The 15,000-nt window shown below is 41.2% G+C and overlaps 1 non-coding gene across 1 annotated transcript; it reads left to right on the top strand.

Annotated features, from left to right (window-relative positions):
* Positions 1-9,589: 9,589 nt before the first annotated feature.
* Positions 9,590-9,662, top strand: Trnar-ucu (transfer RNA arginine (anticodon UCU)). Its single transcript has one exon. It is a non-coding gene; the product is annotated as a tRNA-Arg (tRNA).
* Positions 9,663-15,000: the final 5,338 nt, after the last annotated feature.

Below are 15,000 nucleotides of genomic sequence, written 5' to 3'. Positions count from 1 at the left end.
GACTGGGTGGCTAAGTTTTCATCTCTATCAATAAGTGACCAGAGGAAGAAGACCCCAACAGCAGGAGCTAGCGGCGACGCAGGGGCAGGAGCAAGATCTAGGTCAAGACACTCCACTGCAGGGTGGGCACTACAAAAACCCAGGGGTAGTGGTCAGCGGTTCTGAGAGAATGTCAAATCCTATCTCCAGAGTCGTTTTAATGTTGGCGTGCAGACAGGACGGAAGTGTGATCCCGGTGAAGTCTCAGCAGAGATGAGAACTGCAAAACAATGTGATGGGACAGGACGATTTTCCCGAGCCGAATGGTTGACGAGAGTACAAGTGCAATCGTTTTTCTGGCGACTTCCAGCAACGCAAAAGAAACAGGTGTCAAGGGCCGCAGCTGGAGAGGAGGAGGATGAGCAACTGGAACAGGAGGCGCTGCAGCGGAGAACGACATCCAAGAGCTTCTCAACGAAATAGGACTGACGCATCCGATCACATACGATGGCTATGACATTTGTTACAATTCTGTGAAGGACTGTACCTGCTCGTAGATATGCTGCGCTAGTAGGCACGCCTAGACTGGGACGGACAACATTTGAAAAGCCCAGGGAGGGTTACACACTGCATATTTGCCATGCATAAGTAGTATTGTTTTTGTTTTCGTGGATTTGCCAGTCTATTTATCTCCCTCCAGTTTACTTTTCTAATGATCCGTCCCTACGACAAAAATATTCGTTTGAAAGGGACAAGGTGCACTAAAACAATAATCTAGCAAGGGAAGGCTCAAGTGCTATTTCTTCATTGTTCCATTCTTTAGGTACCACTAGTTGACCAGGCCCTTTTCGCTGACCTATTAGCCTGCGAAAGCGAGCGTTTCTGTGGGTTTCGGGAGTAAAAAAAAGAAAAAAAGAAACAGGAAACCGAGCGGGGAGTGAGGGGAGAGTTTTTTTGGTTTATTTTGGTGTTGTTTTTTTTGTTTTTGCTTCCGAAACCTGTTCCGCAAGAGAAAACTATGATCTTTTTTATCCGTTTTTTTGAGGTGGGATGCTTGTTGAAAACTTCGTTGTATGGCAGTTCTGTATTGGCAAGACCGATGCAATAAAGAAATGCGAGCGTTTAGAGTGGATGCAGAACGGGCGATCCCGTGACCGGATTGTAATTTCTGTTTCATTCAGTGTAAATTTGTTCGTGTGTCTCGCACTTGTCTAAGACAAATGAATAATATAGTAGGTAGTTTACCCCGGGTACTTGACATTTCCGCTAGTTCGAAGCAAGAATTAGATCTATTATACCAAAGCCAGTTTATATGGTAGTTGACTTTACAAACCTAGTTTAATCTGATATTGCAGTTTGTAAATAAAAAGGAACTTTAGCGACTTAATCGTAGGCCTAGACTGAAAATAACTCACTCATCGTTTCCTTTCAAGTAGTGCATGTTTTGTATTCAACTGCTAAAATCACTAGGTATTCATTATTCAATATAAAATTGCAAAATATCTAAAAATTCCTCTCGATGAATCAGCTCTTCTTTGATTGTTCAGGCGCGTAGCTTGAATCAAACACTCACTCAACGCGACCTTTTCGCGGCGGGGAAATGAAGAAGTGAAGAAGTTGAAGAAGTTCTTCCAATACTCTATTTGCGGTTAGTTGTAAACTAAACACTCTAAAAGACAGCAAATAACTTCTGCCTTTTTTCAGAGCAATAATGACGGCATGTCCTTATTTCAACAAATGACTAATAACTAAACGAAAAGGGAGCTAAAATTAGAGAGTGTTGTTTATGCTAACAAAGCGCCCTGAAAGCCAAATTCAGACTGCCGCTGATTGGCGTTTGGGGAACACCTGCAAGTTGTACCCGGGAACCTTTTAGAATCAACCTAGACCTCTCATTTGGCATTAATTTTACTTTAGAATTTTGGCCCACAATTGAAAACCAAGCTCTCAAATTCCACCATTAGCAGGTGGTCCTCGCATCAGCCAAATAGTATGGTTTGTTTTCGGGATTCCAGAATTTTTCCAAAACGATAAAAACGGTCGATACTTTGTGGTATGACTATTTAATAGAAAACTTCAGGCATTAAGATTATTTCAAGAGGTTTTTTCGTTTTCAAATAGCAACGCTGTCAATATCGATAAACTTCGGCCCTTAGATCAGCCGCTGAAGGGCTGAAATCATTTAAAATGAATTTGGCTTTGTAGTGAAGGAAAAAAAAATTTTTTTCAAAAGAGAAATCCAGATTTATTACTTAGGTACCAAACCCATATAATAGGCAGAGTTCAAAGGAAAATGATTTTTTGATGCGAAATTGATCAGACCACTCTTAGGGACACTGCCTCTTAACAGTATTTATGGTAAGGCTGATGAAATACTGCAACTCCTTAACGTCTGTTTCTTTGATATTTTATTCATTAGAGAGAGCAAGATTGATAGCACAGTCTTGAGTTCTTTGTTTTCGCACCCAGTCCTCCGCATAGGTCGATGAGATGAGACCATGATTTGATCTACACTGCCAAAAAACTTCCTTAACATAAAGCAAAAACTGTTGAATTTCGTTCAATGAAGAACTTAGACGAGGAGGATGTGATCGAGCATGTTGTGGAGAAGAAACGCGGTGTTTTCGTCAATTTGCCAACAGGATTTGGAAAGTCCTTAATCTATCAAGCCTTACCTGTGGTGTTTTCGTCTCTACGATGCTCTTCTTAGAAGAATGTTGTGATCGTGATTTCCCCATTAACAAGCTTAATGAAAGATCAAGTAAGATGGGGGGGGGGGGGGGGGTAATGCCTGCCTCTCTTGAGCAGAAAGCATGGTTTGAATGGTATTATCTATCATATCCTTGTTGACAACCAGTTTGTCAACAATCATTCCTCCTGCTTTATGCAAAAACTGCAGTTTCCTCAACCTACTTAAAGGTTTTCTGGAAGGGGTACGTTATTGGGCTTTTCATTTTTCCTGGCTATTCCAAACACTTCAAAACCTGCTACTACAACCCGAGCAGTGACTTCAAGTACTAAGAAGTCTCTGTCTGGTCGTTACGCTGTTTGGGGATCCTCCCTTACATTGCGCCGATTGATGACGTTTCGATCAGAATACATGTGCATTCATCATCTGAAGAACTGCCACAATAAAAGCGCCTGAAAAGCAGCTGTAAAGGACAGAAAAAAGAAAATGATCACTGAAATTGTATGTGAGAATACTGGTTCTACATGTAATTTGGAACATGACTCTGTGATTTGATGTTGTACAAGCTTAGCATGTGACGTTATTGTTATTGTATAATCATGACGTAATAGTGATTAATTAGATGATTAATTAGATTATGACATGTACTTCCTGCTACTAGTCAGGGAATTTTGAGAGAATGATGTCAACGGATTTTGAACCTTCCTCCCCCTCTATCACTGGCCTGCCCTTTGGACAACCAAATAGTCGACTAAACATATACAGTTGTGTTTAAAACCTTGGTGATTGAAACAGCTAGCAATACAAAGAGGACGTCTAAATTTATTGAGATGTCAGTAGTATAAATTACATATCTCACTGTTCTTAACAATGCGATGATTTTGGGATTACATGACCTCAAGGATCTTAACACCTGTATGCCAGTCACCAAGTTGCATATTGAAACCTTCTAAGTGGTATTCTGCCGTGTAGCCATTTGACACAGAATGGATAGAGTTCACAGCCCTCTCAATTGATAATTGGTCACCTACACAAAGCTGATTCACAAATCTTTTGTCTCCATTGTTACTTGTGAAAGGGAGGTAGGACTGGAATTTCTTTAGAATGCTTATCATGTCCTACACAACTGTCAATTTTTGTTTGCCAAGATAAATGTCAGTATATGTAAGGCTTTATATAAGGCTTTATTATTTGATTTTGGCTAAACAGAATTACATCAAATTTACAATAATTTTAAAATGTACAATGTTACAATTAAAATCATTAATAAGGATAAAATAATAATTATAATAAAATAATATAAAAAATAAAATATAGACTATGCGTTATATGCTTTATTTCCTAACAATCTAGCCCCACTCTGTATGAAAGAGTTCATGTTCCTATTCATTCGTGGAATGGGAACTCGCACCCGTTGAGCCCTAAGGGAATACGATTGGGGTCTTGAAATCAGAAATTTACAGCAAGGATAGAGACCTTCTGAATGTAACATTTCCTTAAGAGCGTGTGCTGTGTGACTGTCCCTTCTTACATCCAGGGGCTCCACAGTCTCTCTGGCTAGACCTAAGATGTCTAAAGAGCGATTTTGAATACGCTGTAGATCCTCAGCCAGATAGTTTGGGATGATGCCTCTCCAGATGGGTGATGCGTATTCAAGAAGTGGACGAATTTTTGTTATATGCATAGTCAGTCCAACTTCAGTGGGTAAGTTGGCTTTGCGACGTGCGCAGGAAGTAGAGACGCTTACTTGCTTTAGTTACAATTTCATGTATGTGTGTATTCCACTTTAAATCTCTCTGAACATGCACTCCGAGTAACGTGAAAACTTCTACCCTCTCCAACTCCTCGTTTCCAATTGTAATCGAACTAGGGGCATGAATCTGCTGAGATTCCTTAAAACTAATCCACATCTCTTTGGTCTTTTTGGCGTTTATCTCCATTTTATTCCGCTCTGCCCATGCCTCCACTTCATGTGACTTTCACTTTCGGTCGGCACCAGTTCGTATTGGGTGCAATCATCAGCGTACTTACAGATATTGATTGAAACTCCCGGGGGATAGCAGTCATCAATAACACGTTAAACAGGGTAGGTGAAATAACCCCGCCTTGAGGAACTCCAGCTATAACCTTTTCATTACAAGAAACTACCCCTGGGAGCTTAACCTGCAATGTCCTACCGGAGAGATAACTTTGAACCCAGTTCCAGAAACTGCGAGAGATATTCATGGTAGCTAGTTTCTCAAGTAAAGTGGCGTGATCAACAAGATCAAATGCTTTGTGGAAATCCAAAAACAAGGCATGCACCCCACAAAGCGGACTCGTTGGCTCAGTAGCATTGAACCAATCTTGGGTTATACTTGTGAGTGCTGTTACAGTTGACCGCTTTTCCTGGAATGCATGCTGGGTAGCGTCGATCTTCATGTTACTTTTATTCAGCATGAGTTGGATTTTGTCAAGAACTTTCGCAGCTTGAGGAAGGACAGAGATTTGTCTGAAGTCGTTATTAATGTCCGTTGGATTGCTAACTTTGGGTACAGGACTAATCAACGTGTGCTTGTATGCTGTTGGGTACTTGCACTGCTGTAGACTAGCACAGATAATGTCATGTAAAGCAGGCGCTATCTCTTTGTGAAAAGATTTCAAGAGCCGCGCCGGTACTTCGTCACAACCTGTAGCCGATACTTGGAAGGGGACGTGGTCTATCTTGCAGTCTATCAGATATTTCTGAGGCCAGCAAAGCCGTGGCTGTTCTATTTTTCCAAGGTGCTGTAAAGGCTTGCAATAACTTATTTGCAACCTCTTTTAGCTTATCAGATGACGGGGCTGCAGGTGTTGTTCTTTGTCTTTCGGCACGGCAGAGCGCGTAAATAGATTTATACCATTTGCGTGGATTAGACATGCGAAATTCACTCATCTTTGTTTCATAAAACTTGCGTTTTGCATTCTTGATGAGATTTGCAACTTTATCTTTCGTCTCCTTGTATCTTTCCTTGTCACCTTTAGAAAAGGCCTTCTGGCGAGCGCTAATTGCATCTTTAGTATGTGGTGTCATCCATTCCTTGTTGCTTGGGTGCATATGCAGGTGTTTTTGGGGAGTACAGGTGTTAAGGGCTTCAACTAGTATATAATTGAACGCCTCGACTTTCTCAGCCACATCTTTCGCTTGGAAAACAGACCCCCAGTTCTCGTGGTTAAGCTTTAACCCAAGAGACTTCTGGCGGTTATCACAGACGATTTGCCAGTTGGTCGATGCTTCAGAGGAGTGTAAAGGATACACTGATAATCTGAGCGCCCCAAGGGAGGCAGATGTTGAGCCTCACTGTATACATTACCCATGTTTGTTAGAATTTGGTCAAGAATATTATTTCCGCGAGTTGGGGCTTCAACACAGTGAGTGCAGATCCAGTTGGTTGATGTCTCCCGTAATCACTATTCCCGCTGACGGTCTTTCTTTAAGCAGATTATTCAGACGTTCTGTAATATAGCTGTTTAGCTCAGACTCCTTAGCAATATTTCTACGAAATTCAGGAAAATACAAAGCAACTGTAATTATGCAGCTAAAAGGTCTCACTATACGCGGCGGTGTGTGAGGCAGCCATAGCACCTCCTTATCATCAACTTCAAGCTCAGATAGCTGTTTAGTCGGTATCGATTCACTCACATAGGCTAGTACACCTCCACCCTGAGAACACGTTCTGTCCTTACCATAGATATTAAAGGTGTTCCCTAAACTGATAGCAGATGACGGAATATTACTGTTAAGCTAAGATTGGGTGATAATAGCTACCTTAGCATTACTCGCTTCGACAACAGCCTGGAGCTTGTCGAATTTTGTTCGTAACTCGACATGCATTAGAAATCAAATAGGCAGGCAATATTGGGATGACTGTTGCTCTTGTTTGTATTCTAGTAAGGTTGTGTCCCCTTTGTCGAAAATGCGGTGGACAGTTCACTTCACGATTGTTAGTAATAACAGTTTCGATGCTGTGGTGTTGATTAGAAACTGCCCTTGTTTTTACTAGATCTCCGGCTTGTACTCCTTGACGAGGCTTGAATATCCCAGATGACTTCAAAGTTTCGTAGAGTAATGGCTCGATGTTGGGCCGTCTGGGTGGTCTCATGAGTTGAGAGAACTAGGCGAGTAGATCCTGGCAGTGATATTTGCTTCCAGTAAACCAAAGTTGTGACGTAAAACGTTGGGACAACAAGCTTGACCAAGTGCTAGAACAAGACGTAGAATTGCTAAAGCATTTACTAGCACTTTAGATAAATGCCTGTGCTGATATGGTGGCATTTGTTACTTGAAAAAGAATAAAAAATTTTGAAATTAACTGGAGAGAGAAAAAGTAACATGCTGCCATACGGGGCGCACACATAAGAATTTAAAGCATGGACCACATCAAAGGAGCTGCAGTATTCCTCGTCCAGACGGCTGCGAACACTTAGCTACCTTGCCCGCTTCTCAAATTTAATTGCCATGTAATAGTGGAATACATTAGCTGGCGTGCATTTCACGGAAAACAACCCATTGCATGCTTAACTATAGCGTTTGCTGTTTCAGCAAATGCTTCCTAACTTTCCTAGCAAAATCTAACACGTATTTATGGCAAATTGTGCATATCTAACAACAGAAAATGGAGATATGGTATGGCTCACTAGGAATTATTCTTATTCATTTCATAAACATTCCACATTATCATTTGCGAGATTACAGAAAAGAAATATATCGATCGCGATCGACCTTATTTGAGCCTGATTTCAGCAATAACTTGAACAAAACAAATCGAAATCCGAATATGTTCCCATTTCTTCGAGTTTTTTGGTTAAAGGAATGAAAACATGTGGAGAAATTCCCGTGTATAGCCTTTGACCTTTTTCAGACAATCCTGGTCAAACGTTGTTGGGAAGGTATCGTGCATCACTTCACTTCACACCTAATTTGATTATTCTAACTATTGGCTGAACTTTTTGGGAAAGAGCATGCTCTTGTGTCCCCTCTCCCCCATATTCAATGTTGGAAGAAAAGTCAGAAAAGTCACCATTTTGTTTGGTGCAAAATCCAACGTTGATAAGGGGGGGGGGAGGGGGGCTATCTCAAAAGTGATGCTACCTTCTCAACACTTTTGTCCAGGATTGTAGCCATCCTTTTTGTATTTGCACTTTTAATTTCTCTAGTTCATCACAAGATTCTCTCCACCAAACGCAATATTACTCCAGTTCTTACGAAACCGAGCTAAGTTTTTACTGTACTGGAAATCTGGTTAGGTACTTCTTCACTGTGTTAAACGTGACTTTATGCTGTGTCAGCCACTGCCACTCTGCATCTTTATCTTCTAATCTTCTCATCCTTGCAACAGCTCTGTCATTTTGCTCAGATGCTGCATGAACTTTGAAAGGTAGTTCACTATTCCTAGAAAACGCTTAAGGGCAGCGAAATCTTCTGGCTTAGGTTGGGCAAAAATCGCTTCAATCTTACGGGGGTTGGTAGTGAGTTGGAGTCCCATAAACTGTGGGTTAGTCTGAGCACATTTTACTTTGTCTTTGTTCAGTTTGAAGTTCCATTCCCTGCATCTTGTGAAGAATGCTCTTTTGTTACATTGAAGGCTCTCGTAGGCTTCTTCAGTGGTGTTGCCGAAACCAGCGATGATAAAGTCATCAGCAATGACTTCCACATCTTGGAGCCCTCGACCAATTCGTGCACGGTTCTTTGCCATACTTCTGGAGAGAAACTGATGCCAAAGTGCATGCAAAGCTAACGGTGGCGTCCGAAGGGAGTGTCGAAGGTAGTTTTTTAGCTGGACTCGCAGTCTAGCTTCTTTTGCGAGAATCCGTCTTTCACATCAACTACTGTAAGCCATTTCTTCCATTGTAGGCAATCTGATCGTGCTCTCTTTTGATGGCTTGGGTGTAAAAAAATTCGAATTTTGTTTGGCTTTATTACTACCAGCATACTTGACACCCATTCTGTTGGCTCTGTCACTGGCGTGATGACGTTTCGCTGCACTAATTCATCAAATTTTTCCTTGAAACTGGGATGAACTGCCACGGGAACTCTTCTCGGGGGGTGAACCTTCAGTTTCACACTCTCGTCTGTGGTGATCATGTATTCGCCTGGAAGTTCCCCAAGACCCTCAAGGATCGAGTTGTTGTTTGGGGGCGATATAGCAAGCGACAATACGTCACAATCGGCTAACGTGACAATTCCAAGCATGATACAGAGTGGTGATAATCGCCATTGACAACATTGAAAGTCAGAGTTTTCTTTCTGTCCTTATCTTTCCGGCAATTTGTTTACGTTCACCAGTGTATGAAACGATTGATTTATTGCATTTCGAGGCTATCAGATGTCGTATATGACTGACAAGAAAGTCGAAGCTCTTACCAGTGACATTCCTGTGACCACACTTTCTTCCAGGCTTTCCAATTTGCGCCTGCATTGTCATCTAAAACAAGCGCTTTGGGAGAGAGAAAGAGAGAGACAAATTCTAGTCTTAAATACTTTTGATGGCCTCACTTGAGTTCTTTCCATATATACATACACACGCTACTTAGGACAACATGCACTTGCACTTAGTACTTGGCTTGGGCCGAGCCGATTTGTCCTCAAACTCCCACGGCCTGCTCCCGTCTGGCCTTGTAGTTCAGTCGGTAGAGCAACGGTGATCTAATCCGGAGGTCGTGGGTTCAATTCCCACCCGGGTCAGAGATTTTTCTCTGTCCTTGGGTGTTGCATAAGAAGTTCCTGATGCTGTGGATCAGCGAAGGTTTTTCATCCATCACATGCACACAGTAGCAATGGCCTCACTTGAGTTCTTTCCATATATACATACACACGCTACTTAGGACAACACGCACTTGCACTTAATACTTGGCTTGGGCCGAGCCGATTTGTCCTCAAACTCCCATGGCCTGCTCCCGTCTGGCCTTGTAGCTCAGTCGGTAGAGCAACGGTGATCTAATCCGGAGGTCGTGGGTTCAATTCCCACCCGGGTCAGAGATTTTTCTCTGTCCTTGGGTGTTGCATAAGGAGTTCCTGATGCTGTGGATCAGCGAAGGTTTTTCATCCATCACATGCACACAGTAGCAATGGCCTCACTTGAGTTCTTTCCATATATACATACACACGCTACTTAGGACAACACGCACTTGCACTTAGTACTTGGCTTGGGCCGAGCCAATTTGTCCTCAAACTCCCATGGCCTGCTCCCGTCTGGCCTTATAGCTCAGTCGGTAGAGCAACGGTGATCTAATCCGGAGGTCGTGGGTTCAATTCCCACCCGGGTCAGAGATTTTTCTCTGTCCTTGGGTGTTGCATAAGAAGTTCGTGATGCTGTGGATCAGCAAAGGTTCTTCATCCATCACATGCACACAGTAGCGATGGCCTCACTTGAGTTCTTTCCATATATACTTTGAATTGAGATCGCATCTACGTCAGCTTTGCATAAGATCGAATTTGAATTGTCTTTTGATAATCGCGAGATACAATCATTCATGTCAAATCATAACAAGAGTCGATTACACTATTATAAGAATGTCACACACTGTCACAATGTGGTATCGTTACAGTCCATGTTTTGGTGTTTCTGGTTACTGCTTAATTAATTCAGTCTCTTCGCGTTTTCTTTAGCAAAATTCATAGGCCAACCACTATCAACAGAAAACAAGCAAATCCTCAGCAAAAGAGAACGGGAAAGGAAAAAGCCAGGAAATAGGAATAACGCTAAAATTAGAAATCACAGACGTACCAGCTCGTGATGTGACAGATCAGCCTTAGGAAATTTTGTCAGTTCAACATTTTTATTGATGCACAAGATCATTCACATTTTGATATATTTTGGCAAAATACAGCAACCAAGAAAGGGCGGACTTCAAACAACACCTGCAACAAATTACCTGTACGTGCTTGAAATAAGCTACTGATGTTTCTCCTTAATTTTATGAAAACTCATTACAATTATGTGTTTATAACATAAGGGCAATCACCGTTGAGACACATTGAAAAACAGTTACAGTGTACGCAAACGGAGTAAAGAAAAAGCCACTTGTTCCCTCACCTTTTAGAGAAAAACAAACAATTTCTTTATTCCAAAAATTTCTTTATTCCAAATACAGATGATTGCTTTTCGAGAATAAAAATTCGAGTTTTATTCCTGAACAAAGGAAAAAACGATTAAACCACTTTTAAAAGAATAACAAACGGTTTAGTGTCCAAGAAAAGAATTTGTGGAGTAACTTCTTTCACCACGTTTGAGCTATTACTAGTATACTGTTTTGCCGTTCTTGTTCTCTTTCCCTCTTCTTTCGTTTCTGTTCTTCTGTCATAAGTCGTCCAGGCATCATGTGACCTTATCAAAATTAAAAATAGAGACAAGTTATCCTATCCCTCCAATGCTTGACTTGAAGAACTGCATAACCACCAGTTTGGTCCTGACCACAGCTACATATGTCAAACGTGGATTGAAACCAGCGGAAATTGCACGAAATCAATATTTTTCAAACCGCTTTCCACTTGGACAGGAAATGTGTCAGCTGTTAAGAGCTTTAGTGTATGTAGTATGGCCGTGTAGCCGTGTTCGGCCACACAAAATGTGCCACACAAAATGTTTGGCAGTTAACCAGGCTTGAACCTGCAATCCAATCAAAAAACCAGTGCCTGGTCATCAGTCGACTTCAAAAAGACAGCGGACCTCGATGAACTCTAAACTTGAGCCCAGGATATGGTCACATGATACTGGTCAGCAGATGCCTTGTTTTGACAGGTGTCAATTGACCACAATATGGATGTCCAATATCAAAGATGTAGGCTGTAAATGAGACAGAGTGTCAGCTGGAGTCTGGTCACATTGGCATACATGGAGGGATGGTGGGACGTACGGTTGTATGGTCACCAAAACCAAATCTTCTCACACAGATAGGTTACCACATTTTCTTACCAGTGCTCTGCGTGCACTTAATGACTATTGTCTTGTAGTGGATAGAGAAACAGTTAGAAAAGTTCTAAAAACTTTAGATCCTGATGGAGTCGAACAGCGCTTAAACGTACATTAGTTGAAAAGAAGGAAATACCAATCAAAAGGACCAAATTACATCTGGCATTTTGATGGCTACCACAAACATTTCGGTTTCTGTATTCATGGATGTATCGATGGATACAGCCGACGCATAATGTGGCTAGGAGTAGCTTCCACAAACAACAAACTACATGTTGTGGGAAAATATTTCCTTTACTGTGTCATCCAAGTGGGAGGTGTTCCTCGCATTTGCCAGCAATGCAGCGATTCTTCAGGCGTGATGCAAATGATGCAAATGATGATTTGCATCACGCGAAGTGTCCAATTCAAAATGGCACTGAACTCTAGACGCCTGGTGACGAGTTTGATACGTTCGGGAGGGAGGAGAGTCCCAAATTGCTAAAAACAAAGTCACTGAGCAATCTGGGACTCCCCTCCCTCCTGGGGGACTTATTATACTCGTCACCAGGCGTTTTGAATTGGACACTTCGCAAGTACAATGCTTTCTGGCCGCCATTTTAGCAGGTTAACTTACAAGTTTTACGGAGTCTGGTGGCTTCGCGTTGCTACCTGGAGATGCTTCAGTGGATTCATGGTTTAGAGAAATTCATGTTCCACGAGCCTGGCGTGTTTATTTAGCGACTGGATTCGATTTTCGCGAAAAACATCGTGCTTGTTTTGGGTCGATCGGAGTCCATAAGCTGGCTTCCGTCTCCTACCCTGTCACTATACTATGAAGAAACGTGAATGGGGACCATTTTTCCCGAAACTTCGTGTACGTATTAAAGACAACAACAGCTCACCACATGGTAAGTTTTATCGATTTTTATTTCCATTTTCTAGCAAATTTTCAGACCTAAACTTCGCCTCATATGTTCTCTATATTTTAATACCTACACACAGTGAGCCTGGGTTACCTGTGGTAACCATCGATCTTGAAATCGCCGGGTAGCTATTTACAACTACATATGCAAATTTCAGTTTGTGTCAACACAACACACATCTTTGCTTCCGGCTTACCGATCCATATTTTAAAGCAAAATGTTCCTCCAGCCAGACATTTACTCAAATCAACATCAAATTTGCTTATAGGAGCAAGGCAGCTCTCAGTTTGCTTCGCCTCCGTGCAAAGCGATCACTTGATGGCAAATAATGATGCTTTGCAAACATTTGCAAGCTAAAATACATATATTATACCATTTCAAACAATTCGTAAAACGCACATCAAATTTTTACCGCCCCGTAGCATACCCTGGTCTTTAAACTTTTAATAAGTCTGTAATTATAGCTTGTGTATTGGAAATCGAGGGAATCTAGATAAATGTGAAACGGTCTTTGATCGATTTTAAGACCTCCATGTCCTCTTTTCTGACCGATGATTAGTCTTTAGGATTCTTTAAACAGCAAACAGCGAAGTTAAATCACTAGGTGGGCATTATCGCAAGCACATGTGATGTAATTCAGGAGTTTAAAATGGGGATGAAAAGGTACTTCCTGTCCAAAGGAATTTCTGAAAAGTTCCCATTTGGTATACAGAACAACGGAATTGGAAAGCGTTCTCCTTCGTCGAACGCAATAAATTGTTAACAAGGAGGAGGGCAACAAGAAGGACGACGATGGCAACGCCGAAAGGAGGGTTCATCACAGTTATAAACCAGGCGTAAAAGTTCCCATGCGTTCCTCTTATTTCCTCTTAGTCGATTTATTGTTTTAAATATTCGAAATCTCTTTCAAGGGAAAATGCGCTGTGACTTTTCCTATGGTAAAATGACTCAAGTACCTCTCCTGCAATTTTAAAGAAGGCGTCATTTCTTTTTACACCTTTGCTACTTCTAACGGTGTTACCCAAGATTCACAACTTTGCAGTCTTAACAAATGCTCTCTGGAGGCGTATTTTGATCTTTCCTCATAAATGATGCAAAACCTCTTTTTCCATTCGTTCATAATGTTGCTGATATTTCGTAATGTATTAAAAAAAAAAAGATGGAAGTGAATTCGGAACAGTTTACGTTGGAATGAGTGTTGGGTTTCATTTTCTTTGAATTTGCTTTAAAATTAGGCACGGCTGAAAAAGCTAGGAATTACTGTACTGGCAATGGAAATTGCAGAGCATATAAAACTTGGATACATAGATAATATGTTAACTAATAACGTAAGATATATTTAATCCCAAATTTCTCTTTTCCAGTTACATTAAAAGTTCATTTTTTTCACATTTACAGTGGCGGCCATCTTGAAATTTACAGGGAAAAGATGAGATGAATAATAGACTGTGTTTGAATTTCCAGGGGCACCCAACGAGTAATTTCGGTAAATATCTGTTCGGAAGGAAGGTCCGCTAGAATTTTCGAACATTTGGCGACCTTCGATTTTCGCGATTTTCGATCTTCGATTGCTAAATCATATTTCTGGAACAGATTTCCTAGATATTTCGCATTTTCTGACAGATTTCCAAGACATTTCGCAACCGCACTGAGGAGGGCTAGAATTTTCGCAAAAAAGGCCTGAACATTGAAGAGGGCTAGAATTTTCGCAAAAAAGCAGAAAAAGGGGCCTGAGCATTGAAGAGGGCTGGATTTTTCAAAATAGGCCTGAAACCCAAAACCGTCGATGGTGACTGATATATTCTTTATATTTAATTGATACCTTTTTCTGCATACTAAATTTTTACTAGGTTGCCAAAATTAGTTTTTCAAGGCGCGAAGCGCGCGCGATTGGCTTCTGTGGCTTCACATTTCACATAAGAAAAGCAACCGGTAAGTGAGGGAAGCGAGAAAGAGAAAGCGAAAAGCTTGCGCGAAAGAGAGCACAACTTAACTCCTTCCAGTGTCCAAAATTGGAAAATACCGTGGCTAGTAACTAACGTCTCAAGTAGATTTGCCTTTCTATTATTTTTATAGTTCTTTTATCCCACGCTGGAAATTCAACCGAAAGTCATTGTGTCTAATAACTTGAGATTGACTTCTATGTTTGGTATTTGCGAACAGAATTGAGTCCCATATTGTCGCTAAAAACAGTAACAATTGCGTTAATCAATCAGTGATCAATTATCAGTTATGAAAAGTCCTTCATTCCACGGGCCATATGAAGTAATAGTCTGTTTTTTTTCCACCCAGCCGATGGTATCAGGTATGCGAAGCTTTGAGCGCGTGAAAAGCAATGACTGTGGTATGTGTGCTCAGCAGCTGATGTCCCTGTACAGACCCGCGCCAATATAAGACAGCTAGGACATTTTTAAAATGGTGAAAAGAAGTATTGTTTAATTAGTTTCGCTAACGTTTTTGTTATAAGGTACCCATGCACTGGTACAGAAAAATTCAA

Source organism: Montipora capricornis, chromosome 4, assembly GCF_036669925.1.
Source record: "Montipora capricornis isolate CH-2021 chromosome 4, ASM3666992v2, whole genome shotgun sequence".
NCBI lineage: Eukaryota > Metazoa > Cnidaria > Anthozoa > Scleractinia > Acroporidae > Montipora > Montipora capricornis.
Note: the sequence above shows the minus strand (reverse complement) of the source record. Positions and strands in the feature narration are given on the sequence as shown.